Below are 13,480 nucleotides of genomic sequence, written 5' to 3'. Positions count from 1 at the left end.
GGTATTGCCTTGTCTTTTTCCCATTCTGTGCCTTCATTTAGTACCTGCTGTGTCCTTTCTTCATAATGTGTTTCATTAGGTAATTTGAAATGTATGTTACCTATGTCTCAGCATGAAGAGGATGAAGTTGGGTTTTTCTGCAGGTTAATTTATTTGTTGCTTAGGCAACAGGTGAGTGCTTAGACCACTATACGTTAGGTATTATTATTTTACTATTTTTATATACATAGTGTGACATACACAGCCATAAAAGGAAATGAAACTCAAACCTTTCTGAGGCAACCCAGAAGGCTGAGAAAGTTGTTTTTACTGGTTGAAATCAGGAAGAGGGGTGTGACAGAAGCATGGTTATTTGAGAGCTAGGAATTGGGATGTGATATTCAGAAGAAAGGATGAAAAAGACAAACTCTGATAGGGAAATAGAGATAAAAGAAGAGAAAACAGAACAAGCAGCATTGTAAATTTGAATGTTAATTATTTCTAGATTAGTTACAACACAAAGCTAATTTGTTGGTGAAAGAGATGGAAGTTTTACTTTGCATAGAAGATGCATAGATGTGTATGTACTCTTTGATTTCAGCCCCTGTTATAGAACAAGTTAGATGGGCCTGGTTTGGAATGAACTTTCTCCTTGCCTATGGAGCTCACAAAGAGCCTGCCCACTACAGGCTGTGACAGTGGCTCATGTGTGGCACATGAATGCACGACACCCAAAGTGCAGGTCCATTCTATTGCTATTAGAAACAACACATTGGTATTCTGTACTTGTTATGCTGTAATTTCCTGATCATGTGTGCCAATTCAGAAGCGCTTCTTATATTTCTCTTGAACACTAAATACATGGGATTTGACAGTTAAGCTGGATTCTTTCCACTTTATGCATCATGGTCAATTGCTAGCTGGTAAGCTATTTAGGTGAGAAAGGGCGTGCTGCATAGTGGCTGATAGGATCTGGTGATGGGTAGGACCTTCTGCTGTGTTGCTCTCCAGACATATAAAGGAGGAGAATATCTATGATAATTTGGTAGGCCAGATTCTAACCACAGCTGCCTTTTGCCTGAGTGTCCTCAAGCTATCACAAAATTTGTGCAACTTTTGACTTAATTTCTATGTATGTTCACTAAAGGAGCAGTTCTGATGCACAAGATGTAGGGAAAGTCTGTTCCCTTTCCTATTGAAGTTTGACTTTTCAGGGCTAATATATTACAATAATACTGCTAAGTTTGAGTTTTCAGGGATACTTTGGAAGGTGCCATTTTTAATGTATCATCTGGCTTTCAGTGCAAAACTGTGCTTTAGAGGTTTTTGCTTACCTATATACTCAATCTGTTTCACATATATAGAAAGTTTCTTAATAGTAATTGTGTGCATGTGTATGTCTGAAATAAAAAGTATAGCTCAGTACAGTAACCTATGAAGAAATGCCTGTTGTACATGTCTTAATACCTGCCAAAACCAGATTGATGTGCCGCATCTAATCATATTAGAAGATAAGTACTAATGATACAACGCTGCAAATCTGTCACTTGCTATTTAAAATGTATGGGAAATAAATGCACTGTGGTCTTTGAATTGCAGGTAGTGTGATCTTACAGAATTGCTTTAAATCTCTCAGCTTTCCTTCTCTTCCTCCCAGATGGTACTTGCTCACCTTCCTAAGGCAATCCTATTTTTTGCTGCATCTTCTGCTAAAGCATCTGCTGATACAGAGATTTGAAATAGCAGCTCTTCCTGCTTCATGGTTTTCCTGTGCTAGCTGTTGTCAGGTAGCAAACCTGAGTGTAGCTAGTTATAGCAACACTGCTTTTTCAGATATGGGAGAAGAGGCTGAAGGAGCAATGGAAAGACATTAGAGAAGGGGAGGAAAAGAAGAATGATAGGAGAGGGCAGGAAAAAGAAGATTGGAAGAAAATAATGAACACAGGGATAGAGGGTTGGAAGCAGGAACAGGAAGGAGGGAAGACAAAAGGGAACTTAAATGAACTTAGCAGTACAATCCCTTTTGCTGTCATAGCCTTCACTGTAAAATTTTACAAATTTAATACTTAATTACAGCACATGCATACCAAAACCATCACCAAAGCATGAATTTGTGTGTCTAAAGTGATTCCTGCCCCTTTCCCTCAAACATTCTATATGTCCATGACAGTTTATGTCAGCCACCACATTCAGTCTACAGATAAAGACACTTGACATTTAGCTCATCTGAAATGTCTTTGCTGCATTCTGGCAGGTGAAAACTTACTGCTGTGTAAGGATGCCTGTGCACACATGGTTGGGAATGGTGTCTGTGGTGGAATGGGACAGCACAGGTCTCCTGCTGCCCCAAGCATGCCCTCATTGGGAGAATGATTTGCTAATGGGAATCATTAGGAAAACTGCTGCCTGGGGTGGATTAGTGACAGCTCCAGTGTACATAAAGGTGATGTGTTCTATCACTTTGCTTAGCTGGCTTTCCATGTGAGGTGGCATGAGAATATTTTGGGACATCTATTATTTTTTTTCCATGGATTTCAACTGATTTGGTACTAGCATATCAACAGAGTCCGTGTACCCTAGAGGAATGTAATAGTGAGCTGGGCCATGCTACTGGGGGAAAGATGGAGGCTCCTCTTCCAGTTCAGTTTATCAGAGCATAGTGGAATGCTGACACTATCTACAAAAAAGGAGTAAGATGCTTTCATACCCTCTTCCATTGAGGCTATACCTGCATCATATTTAGATAGGTATTTGGCTTTGAGACTCCATTGCAGAGCTCATACTAGAAAATTTGACTGAGGTTTCTCAATATCTTCCAGTCTAGTACGCTGTGTTCTGCTTCTTATGGTTAGGTTGTTTGAACCTAAAGAGCATAAAGGCAAATATGAGAGCAATCTACAGTATCAACTGAAAGCAGTAGACTTCTTCGCCCAGAAATGTCATGGTAGGTAGGAAAAATGCTGAGAAGAAAGGCACAGAGAGGGAAGGTATTTCCTCGCAGTAGATGGGTGCTGGTACTGTACAAAAGTGCTGGTCTCTGCAAATATACTGAAGCTTCATAAGACTCCTTGTATAAAGCATGTTAGATTGAGAGGGAACAGGGAATTGAGGAAGAAATGAAAAGTGGGAAGAGTTGGTGAATTGTATCCATAGTACTGAAGTTGCCAGAACATTATGAAGGACAGTTTCCACTATAAATTAGCCTTTGTACGCTTTTAAATAACAGGGCCTTGAGTCACACCTGCTGGTGAATGGCTGAAAATAGCATCCTGAGCACCTGCAGGGCTGCTGCAACGATGGGGGAGGAGTTGGAAAAGAGCTGCTGCTCTTCCCTGGGGAGTTAGAAAAGGAAAGCAGCTCTAATTTGCAATTGGTTCATTTCCCAGCTGGGAATGGGGTAGGGCTATCTGGTTACCAGTGCCTCAGAGCTGCTTTCCCTAGCAGCCAGCTGGATAATAGGGCTGCAAATTGCTGGTATGTTCCTTTCTCTTTTGCACCCTCTCCCCTTGCTTGCCCCTATTTTCTTCCTTCCCTATACATGCTACAGCTCCCTTGTCCTAAGCTGGTTCTTTGGAGCGAGCCCTGCATACCACTCACCTGTGGGCAAAGCTCCCACTCGAGAGCTGTCTATAATTCTCATTTCCCCTAATAACGCTCTAGGGACTCTGATGTTGCTGGATCAAACCCTTTTGCCCTGGTCTCAGACCACAGACAGTAGGCAAGGTTTGCACACTGAGTTGGAAATAAAGGAGCTTGTCTTTTTTTTTAATTAGTGCTTCAACCTGTACAAAAATGATTTTTGTAGTGAAAACTGACCTCTAGATAGGTCTGTCACAGGGGCAACAAGAGCTGCTACCCTGAGGGAAAATGGGACTCTTGTTGCCCTTGCCTGTTAGTTGGAGCCCTGTGCTGAACAGCTGAGTGTGTTTGCTCCCTTACTGTGGTGGCTCATTAGTTACTAAGTGTCGTGGTTTAACCGCAGCCAGCAACTAAGCACCGCAGCTGCTCGCTCACTTCTCCCCTGCCCAGTGGGATGGGACAGAGAATCAGGAGAAAAAAAAAGGTAAAACCTGTGGGTTGAGATAAGAACAGTTTAATAGGACAGAAGGGAAGAAACTAATAATGATAGTAATAACAATAATAAAATGACAGTAATAAAAGGATTGAAATATACAAGTGATGCACAATGCAATTGCTTGCTGACCAATGCCCAGTTAGTTCCCGAGCAGCGATCCCCCCCAGGCCAACCCCCCCCCCCCAGTTTATATACTGGGCATGATATCACATGGTATGGAATACTCCTTTGGCCGCTTTGGGTCAGCTGTCCTGGCTGTGCCCCCTCCCAACTTCTTGTGCCCCTTCAGCCTTCTTGCTGGCTGGGCATGAGAAGCTGAAAAATCCTTGACTTAATCTAAAGGCTACTTAGCCACAACTGAAAGCATCAGTGTGTTATCAACATTCTTCTCATAAACCAAAACATAACACTATACCAGCTACTAGAAAGAATATTAACTCTATCCCAGCTGAAACCAGGACACCAAGAAATGAGAGAGGTGTAGGGAGATGCTCTGATTAGAGGAAATTAAGAACATGCACAACTCTAGAAGTAACAAGAGTTAGGTATAAAATTTATGTTGAATTTTGTTTTTCACTATGTGAGCTATCAAATAAAAATCAGGGATGAGACTATTTGACTGTAACTCAGTGCAAGATGCAGAATTCATTTATTTTCAGTATTTCTCACTGTACTGAGGTACACCAAAACATATCAGTGTTTTGTCTGGATTTGGGTGGAGGGACTATGTTCTTTTCAATCTAGTTTTTAGAAAATGATAGTTACATGTTTATACATATTTAAATAGAACTCCCCCTCACAGGCACTGTATGGAGACTGTGCTTATAGCAGCTAGGTATGACAAAATATGTCACCATTCAACCTTTGATGGGGGTTGTGCTGTCATCTTAGATGTGGAGATTACTGATAAGCTTTTCCTGGTTGTATTTTTTTCACTTTATAGAAAATTGAGCAATAGTACTGTAATTCAATGGAGGACTATGCCTTCAAGTAGTTTGTGGTCATTTGGATGGCGCCAGTTCTCTTTCCCTGGCATGTTCAAGTTGCCAGGCTTTCCACAAGATAGATGTAGGAGATGTGGTTGTTCACATTGACTATTCCCTTCACTCATTTGGTATTTGTGGTAGATACAAGTATTGGAGTCAGTCATCTAAATACCCATTTTCTGCATTGAAGCTATAATCTTTACTCAACAGCTTCACCTGAAACAAGTAACATCAGCTGATTAAGTTGTCAAAACTGTGTTTGTGCAAGGGAGCAGAGCTTGCTGTACCCATGGTTGCTGTTGGTTTGTTCACTCTGAACTGAGTCCAAGCCATTGGTGACATGGCAGAGCATTTAAAATTACATTTGAGCTGGGGCCAGGAGAGCTGACTGAATTTTGTGATATATTCAGACCTTCTAGTCTTTGTTGAGCCAGTGAAACTTGAAACATTTTGGGCAATAATCTCACTTCTTATGACTAAGGATGAAACAATAAATACCAGTCTTCTGAAAGAGATCTAAGATACCTGTCTGTCTCATGGCAGTGGAAAAGAAGAGAGGAGTATAGTAACATCCAGGCAACGCTAGCAATACAGCACCTTATGCATAGTCTTTTGTGATCTTGCTGTAATTTCCCTGAAGGGAAAAGCCCACCTGTATGAACGGGTTTTACCTTTCCCCTATTTTGGGAGAAAGAGCAGAGACAGCACAGGCTGAATGAGGGCAACAACCACATCCCAAAGACAAGAGCAGAGACAAGCTGGCAAGAGAGAGTGAGGAAGGTCTCTGCTTTGGCTGCCCAGCAATCTGTTCTGAGCATTAGCAAAGGTCTCCTGTCTCTGCAGCTGTCGATCTGCCACCTTTTGCAAGCACCAGCTTCATTACTGAATAAAGCAAAAGACAGCACAGTCACACATGCATGTTTCTCAGTAAGTCTATGGGCTGCACTGAAGTGTTACCTTGCACATGTCAAAATCACAAAGGTTTCTTTAGACAGGGTGTTAGTTATAATATATTGCTCTAGCTGAGAAAATTAGTATCGTCTTCACCTAAGCAGAGTTAAAGCGGATCTGAGAACCTGGCATATACTACTAGTATTATTTTGCTTCAGTGGAGCTACACCTGGGGTGATTTGGCCCATCAGATTTGCTTTGATGTAATATTATTTGCATAAACCAATACATTTAAGAAAGAGGAAGAAAACGGTGAAACAAGGACAGAAAGCGAGAGAGTTGTGGAAATCTTGTTTCAGTGGGATTTTAATGGCTTCTTTAGAGATGATACCTTATTAATGCAAAAGGCACTACGAGTGACACTCTAATGCCACTTGAGCAGTGTTAATGATGTCAGTGATAATGCATAGTACTGAGCCTGGCCAAGAGCTTGAAATGTTGGTGCAGCTACGTTAGAAACTTTCAGTCCTTAACATCACTAAGGAGAGCTGGGTGGGATTTTCAGCAAATCAAGTATTTTAATGTACTGGCTGCTGACGAGGCAGCTGGTATGTGCATTGTCGTCAGAATGCTGAGCTGATATATGAGGTATTTCTGTTGTACGATGGATGAAAATCTTCCTTTGACTCTCTATACAACTCAAATTTAGTAAAAATTAAGCATCAGTGTTTCTCCATGGAAAGCAGTCCTTCCTTACTCCAGATTAATGGAAGGAACTTTCAGAACTTCACTAACTCAGTGGACCTGCCTAATCAGACAAGGGTCTCAAACCAGGCTGTGGACATGAGCACCCCTCTCACTGAAGTGTAGCAAAGGGAGTACTTTTACAACTGACTCTTTTAATATGTAGAGTTACTTTATTTTCATTTGCTAGTTGCAAGCATCTTGTAAGTTGGCTGTGCTGAATGTCTCCCCTCTGCTCCATTTTACTTGTGTGTCTTCTCTCATCTTTTAATAACTTGTGTTCTTTTTCTTTGATATGTCTTTGTTTTATCTTATACTGTAATTTGCTTTGGAGACTAAAATATTATTAAACATGAATTATGCATTGAGCAGACTCTCTGCTAGAGTCTGACTGGTCTGTTGCAACCAGAGAACAATCCCATTTCCTGCGCCACCCTCCCAGCTGCACAACTGTCACTTTCTATTACACTTGCCTTGAACAATTGAGTGTGGCTTGTAATGACAATAATTGCCTCAAAATTGTTTGTCATGTTTGCCTTGTTAGCAACAAACTACTAACTGTTGGTTACAATCAAATTCTCAGCTATTACTCCATAATTACATCAGGGAATACTTGCAGCCAATAATAGCTGAGAAATCAGAATTATCTTTTTACAAGGAATTCTAAAATGCTTGCAGACCATTCACTGTTCACAGCCCTTCTTTTTTACATCAGTAATCTAGTGGTAAGTGAAGCCTACCCCTGTGTAAAAGGCTAGCTGCAGACTTGCATTCTTTTGCACCTTCAAAACAGGTCTGCGGGTTTCACCAGTGTTGTACAGGTCCTCTGTCAGTGGGCATTTCACTTTGGTAATAATACTAACCAACCAAGCTATCTTTTCCTTGCGCAGGTACTGAAGGGAGCCAATTTGCCTTTGATTTCAGTGTGCAAGCCCTTGTAACTAAGCTTAGTGGGATTTCTGAAAGCATGGGTTTGGTTTTGGTTGACTTTTCTCTGCTCTTTTCCTTTATCTTAGTATCTTTCAGGCTTTTTCCTCCCATTTCTCTGTAACTTCAAAATTAAGGAGGGGTATTCTGGTATAGGGATTTAGTTTTGCTTTCCAGTACAGGCACTTTACCCAGTTTATCCTTTCGTATGTACCAGTTGACTTTAGCAGGATCTATGCGCACAGGTTGCTTAATTTAATTTGATCTACTTCCTTACAGTATAGGTAGAGGTTTTTCTCCTAACTACTGTTAAAATGTGTGCTAGGTATTGACTCCACTTCTTTTTGCTATTATGTTTGATATTGAATAGCATAATAGAGCATTTTTATTTCAGTAAAAGGCATGTAAAATAATGTGTTTTAAAGAAAATTAAATTTAGCCATTAGTTCTTCACTGTGTTATATTTTAATTAGGGAAGCTGTTATTTTTTTTTTCTGAACAGGAAATTCCCTGGAGACACTGGGCTCTCTTGTGAAAGTTTTGGGTTTTTTTAATGGAAATTTCTTTAAAGTGTTTCTTGTTTGATAAAATATTTGTAATACTGAATGTTTAAAATTAGGAGTAATTTTTTAACCAAATGCAAATACTTTGTTTACAAAAGGAAAGTAGTACTTTTTCAGCACTATAGAGTTTTGTAATATTTTAACACATAGGAAGTGGTTCTGAGATCTGTGAAGCGGTGTTTTCAAATAGTTGATTTAATGTTGCCAGATAGTAACCATATTTGTTATTCTGAGGCAGAGGGATGTGCTATCTCTGGCACTTCCTAATAACAGGATGGAAGAAATTATATAATCATTCTGAAAGGTTTAGGGTAGGATGAAACTCCGGTAGTGTCCTCCAAGTATTCGTGAATACTGATAGCCTGGTTATTGTGAGAAAGATGGAAGGGATGGTTTGCATGTTGACTGGAGGCAGAAAAATACAACAATTACATTTAGCATCAACACAAACTAAAATACAGCTAGTCTCCTTTGCAATTTTATTTAGCACTTGGTGACTGGTTAACAGCTTGCTGGGAGACGTGTGAGGCTGAAGCAGTCTCTCCACTGCTGCCTGCCAGGTGGGCACTGACCAGTGCTGGTTGCTGAAGGAGCACCCTTCCAGAGAGACAAACAGATTTTAGTAGCTACTCAAACCCACTCTGGGAAAAGAGGTGGAGGAGCACACCCTATTTAGTTGCCTTTGTGGGCTGTACTGTATGTGATGCTGAGAAACCAATCCAGAGCCTCAATTGTAAGGGTTGGCATTACCATTAGCATAAATTCAGATAAAAGCTAACATAAAGGAAGAATCTAAATTTATATAATACACAATTTTCAGACTTAAGTGCACAGAAATGAAGAGAAATTGATGCCTTAGGTCAGCCCCAAGCTTTTCTCCATTTCCATCAGATAACAACTCATTAGTGTGCTAGTCTTGCAGCTGGAATGTGGTTTTCCAGCAGAAATAGTGCCCTGAAATCAGTCCCTACTGCAGAAGTTCCTGGTTATGGGTATAGTTGCATCTTTATGTCTTAAGTTCTTCCTCAGTGCTTCAGTTTCATTTCAGAGTTTTTACAAGCCTGCTTTCTTGTGAAATGAATCAAGCAGTCAGCTTAATGCATCTCCGAGAGAGCTAGTGACTGCTTCTACCGAACTTCTAGCAGTCCTGATGTCTGTGTGCTTTACTGGGTAGACTTCTTCCCTAAGAAGGCAGAGTGATCCTTGTTAATAACCATCCCAGATCCCTGCTATAAACAAACTGTTAAACTTGTGTAAAAGGAATAATTACTTCTGACTGGAAGGTGGAGTTCAAACCTCTGTGTCTAGCTTTTCCTACTCTGAAACTTGGATTTCACATAAGCATAGACATTGGCTTGGAGTTTTAAATGAGATCATAAACCAGAATAAAGCATGTGGTTCACTAGCAGCTTTTAAATAAGGCAACAGTAATAGGTACTTTAGGGCAATAATTGATTAGAAAATTTGGTTTTGTACTTTGAGAAACACTGTGATAAAACCATGATATCAACAGACTAGTCTAAATTCTTAGGAGCGATAATTGCTATTACTGCTTTAATGGGAAAAGAAATTGGGAGATACAGACAGGAAATAGGTTTGGTTTTTTTCTCTGCAAAGAAAACAAAATACAGAGATGACATTTCAGTTACACAAAGTTACTGTTCCAAGAAGAACCAAAATATGAAGCATACTAAAATTGTAATGACTTAATTGGTAAAGACATGCGGTGGGTTTGTTATGTCACACTGTTTAAGCATCTCTTGGATGGTTATTCTGAAGGCAGCTGATGCTGCAGCCTGTCAAAGAGAGGATGAAGAGACAGAACTACAAGACTTGAGAACTTTTAATGCAAATTACCTGCAATGGGAGAAATAGGCCTTCTGCAAGAGGAGGCGGTACAAATATTGAGAGCAGCCAGGTGGTCTAAAGAGGCAGAAAGTAAATGGAAGCAACCAGTGCTGTCAAATCTCTTTTAAGAGGACTCCTTGTATGTGTATGAAGAATTGATGGATAATCTTTGAATAGTTTACAGGTCTGTATACATCTTCATTACTAAAGAAAGCTATGATTTCTATCTGTCCAAAAGCAATCCGTAACTTTTAAAAAATATCCCTCTTAGTTAACTGTCGAAGGACTGTATTTTTACGAAAAGTTTCAAAGAACTGTGAGATTTAGGGACTTGGCTTTTGGAAATCATATTCAACATGATCGTGTCCAAAATATATGGGTGCAATTAAAATCTTACTAAAATCAATTATAAGAGTTTCTATAAACTCCAGTGGAGACAAGGTTTCATCCTTCATGTTTTCATAATAGGTTCTGGGCAGTTGAACTGATCCTGAAGTAGTTAATGTGGGTGCTGAAATTGCTACTGGTTCTTCAGTTAAACCATCAGTGCAGTTTATGCAGAGATGATAAGCTTTAATTCAGTAAGTTAGCCAAGCTCTGTCTGTGTTCCTGTATCGTCCTTTCTTCTTTCTGCTACATTTTTGCGATCTGTACTAGTTATGTATGCTCTCTAGGAACTGTGCATCTTCGATTCCTGGATCAGACTATAATCCCAGGTTATTCCTGTACATCTGTAGTCACAGACTTGCAGTTGCACACATTGTTATCTCCTGCAAATATGCCCTATTTTAATTAAAAGTATGGTTGTTGTAAAGCCCATTAGAAAGGACAAATATTTTTCTGTTCTCTGAATCAGCTACTCAGCAGCATGCTTCCATTCAGTCCCTGGAAAAAAAAGGGCCTAAAATGATTGCTTACTCAAGGAGGTGGGGAAATGGTGGTGACAGCATTAAAAAGCATGTGGTATGGGTGGATTTTGAAGAGTAAGATGACAACCTGGACAAGTTCTCCACAGTGATTTAAGAAAGAGGGTTCTGTGGAGATTCTTGAACTTAATTCTGTCTGTTGGCATTGTAAAGTGCTGATTTCAATAGAAGCTTACTTAAATCAGCTTTGTAAAGGAGAGGGTAGACATGGTAAAATAATTATTTTTTCTCAGAAACAATTCTTCACCACCTAAGAAATTGTGTACACTCCTAGCCTTCTAGCCTTTTACAGGCAGATCCAACACCACCATGGCCATGCAGAAGAACAGGTTCCTTTCAGAAGAGCTTCTACTGTATGGATAATTGACTTGGGTGGGTAGTGGTAGCTTTTTAGTCTTTTTTCTGTTTCTTGGACCCCCTTCCAGCATACTACCTGGTTTTGAGTAGTCCAGTTGGTAGTCTATGGGGCAGTTCTGTTCTATGGATGGCTTTTTTTTTCCAGAAAGGCTTTGATGCCTTCTAGGGCATCTGCTGTTTTTGTAGAAGAGGATGCTGCGATGTGGCTTCAGTGGGGAGGACAACTGGGGTATCCCAAATCAGGCACGTGGCCCACCAAACTACCATACTGTAATAGAAAAAAAGCCCATTGCTTCTTAGGTGAAGTTATGCAAGGACCTTGTGTAACAGGTGAGCTGGCTAACACCTGAACAGACTGGCTAGTAAGACCCCAAACCTAACTGACCATCAAGTACACATGTATGATGGAGAGAGCAGCTGTTAGCAGTACCAATATCTGGGTCTTTGTATACAGATAGAAGGGAAATAACTATTTGGTTTTTAAACTGTTCCTGCCCTGCAGAGTAAATTTCTCTGAATAATAATTAGTTTCTTTAAAGATATTCCTGTCTTGTGGGTCAGGAAGAAATCTAGTCTCCTGTACTGTCTGACTACCTCTTGGGAATACTGCAATTATCTATACTTTCAACCTGAATGAAGAAATGAGGAGAAAACCACTCTCCTGACTCCATTATTTCTGCTAAGAGTGAAAAGTGTCCCCCTTCAGCACCCTTCAAAGCAGGAAAATTTTACTTACTCCGGTTTCCTATGCGAGTATGTAGTGGATGCCTTACCATTTGTTTCTCCCTGGCTGTACATGCACATGTGAACAGAAATCAGTTCTGAGGAAAGATCCAGAGAGTAGAGGGTTATGAAGGCTGCTTAGGGAGTAACAGAAATTGAGCTTGCCAACTTGACAAGGTTATTTTTCCAGCAGCATTTATTAAAAATAAAGTTAGAACTGAGTTGTATGTTGGCCTTTTGTATGTTTCATTACACAGCATGGAACAAGCACAAAGCTAATTCAAGTGTATACAGAAGTATCTACTAATAAGAATAGATTTTCTGTTTGTGTGTTTCATAACCATATTTATAAATCTATATTTCTCTTATCACATGTATCTCTTTCTATGGTTATCTAAGTAAACTGAAAACTCCTCACTGAAGGGAAGCGGAGCTTTGTGTCATGGGAATCTGTTATTAAGCAGATTAATATATTTTCCTGTGCTCTAATTAGAGACCATCTCGGAGAGTTCAGAAATACCGTGGGCCTGAATTTCTGGAAGAACCAATTCTGTGAAGGCTAAATCCAACCAGAGCAGTATAGAATCATAGAATGGTTTGGGTTGGAAGGGACCTTTAAAGGTCATCATCTAGTCCAACCCTCCTGGAATGAGCAGGGACATCTTCAACTAGATCAGGTTGCTCAAAGCCCCATCCAACCTGACCTTGAATGTTTCCAGGGATGGGGCACCTACAACCTCTCTGGGCAACCTGTTCCAGTGTTTCACCACCCTCATTGTGAGAAATTTCTTCCTTGTATCTAGTCTGAATCTACCCTCCCTTAGTTTAAAACCATTACCCCTTGTCCTGTCACTATGGGCCCTATTAAAAAGTCTGTCCCCATCTTTCATATAAACCCCCTTTAAGTATTGAAAGGCTGCATAAGATCTCCCTGGGACCTTCTCTTCTCCAGGCTGAACAACTTGAACTCTCTCAGCCTGTCTTCATAGGAGAGGTGTTGCATCCCTCTGATCATTTTCGTGGCCCTCCTCTGGAGTGGCTCCCACATGTCCCTGTCTTTCCTGTACTGAGGACTCCACAGATGGATGCAGTACTCCAGGTCAGGTCTCAGCAGAGTGGAGTAGAGGGGCAGAATTGCCTCTCTTGTCCTGCTGGCCATGCTTCTTTTGATGCAGCCTAGGATATGGTTGGCTTTCTGGGCTGCGAGAGCACACTGTCAGCTCATGCCCAATTTTTCATCCACCAGTATCCCCAATTCCTTCTCTGCAGGGCTGCTCTCAATCCCTTCATCCCCCAGCCTATGTTGATACCAGGACCTTGCACTTGGACTTGTTGAACCTCATGAGGTTCACATGGGCCCACTTCTCCAGCTTGTCCAGGTCCATCTGGACGGCATCCTGTCCCTCAAGGTGTGTCAGCTGTACCACTCAGCTTGATGTCATCTGCAAATTTGCTGAGGGT

The 13,480-nt window shown here is 40.6% G+C and overlaps 1 protein-coding gene across 4 annotated transcripts in view; it reads left to right on the top strand.

Moving 5' to 3' along the window:
* Window positions 1–13,480, top strand: part of NOL4 (nucleolar protein 4) — a 195,054-nt gene that overhangs the window by 50,394 nt on the left and 131,180 nt on the right. The window lies entirely within an intron of this gene.

This window comes from Haliaeetus leucocephalus, unplaced genomic scaffold, assembly GCF_000737465.1.
Source record: "Haliaeetus leucocephalus isolate CR32 unplaced genomic scaffold, Haliaeetus_leucocephalus-4.0 Scaffold428, whole genome shotgun sequence".
NCBI classification, from domain to species: Eukaryota; Metazoa; Chordata; class Aves; order Accipitriformes; family Accipitridae; genus Haliaeetus; species Haliaeetus leucocephalus.
This window is presented reverse-complemented; position numbering and strand designations above follow the sequence as displayed.